General features: G+C 33.1%; 1 protein-coding gene across 2 annotated transcripts in view; it reads left to right on the forward strand.

Moving 5' to 3' along the window:
• The window catches only part of LOC112142800 (protein phosphatase 1D), a 9,118-nt gene that overhangs the window by 5,778 nt on the left and 2,204 nt on the right, over nt 1-1,136 (forward strand). The window lies entirely within an intron of this gene.

Consider the following 1,136-nt stretch of genomic DNA (forward strand, 5'->3'; position numbering starts at 1 on the left):
CAGAATAGTGAAGCTACTTTCACACCTCCCTCAACATTGAACGTTCAAGCGGCAAAATGGGCGTTTGGGGCTTCCGCGTTCAAAATTCTTAAAACATTTTTAAATCTTGAAAACTGTAACTTTTTAACATAATAAATGTTCAACAATAACAACTGAATTTGATTACATGATTAAAGTTAAGTCTCATTAGCTGTCACGCATCTAGGTGTGTGAAATCTGTTCTCTGCATTTGACCCATCCCTTCATGGAGCAGTGAGCTGCAGACACAGCTGCGCTCAGAAACCGTTTACTGGTTTATCCCCCTCCCCCATCTAACCCATTAACCCATTTAATCTCACAGTCATAACTGTGTAAAAAACATGTTTCATTTTTAAGGCGATAAAAATGTTGCTGAATGATCCATCTATGCATTTTCAGCACATATTGAAATAATACAAAATCTCAATGAAATAAATGCAGTGTCACATGTGTACTGTGAAATGTCACATGACCAGAGCTGTTCACTTCCTGTTTGTACGAAGAGAAGACGATGTTAGTGAGAAAGCTCTTAAAGAAAAGGTTAAAAAAGTATGTTGACATCAAGAAAGGACATTGATTTTTGGTATACATCATTTTTAATGTGTCTATTGTTGATATTTGCATTTGTGAATACTCAACTTTGTTTAAAGTGGTCATAGAACTCACAAAAATAGCACTGGTAACAATACTGATCGGTGGGATTAGCCATTGTATCTACATTTAAACTTTTTTTTTTTTTTTTTTTTACATGGTGGGTTTTTCTAAAGGGTTTAACTATGCACTGACTTTATAATAAAGACATTACAAAAGTAACAATGGCTTTTAAATACTCAACTCAGCTTTATTTATACAGCCCTTTAAAAAATCAAGCTGCTAAAACAAAGGGCAGAACTCAAAATATAAAAGACAGCAACACTAAAACATGGTAAAAATTGACAAATAAAAGACAATAAAATAACAAAAGCAATGAAATAACAATAAGGAGTCTCATGTACTAAAGACCAGCGCATAAAAGTGAGTCTTTAGACAGTTTTTTCCTAATTTATGTTAGAACATCAAAGATTTTGAACTACTTATACTCTTATTGATGCTATTCATAAACCTGTTTTGATTCTTTG

The sequence above is a fragment of the Oryzias melastigma genome, linkage group LG14 (assembly GCF_002922805.2).
Source record: "Oryzias melastigma strain HK-1 linkage group LG14, ASM292280v2, whole genome shotgun sequence".
NCBI lineage: Eukaryota > Metazoa > Chordata > Actinopteri > Beloniformes > Adrianichthyidae > Oryzias > Oryzias melastigma.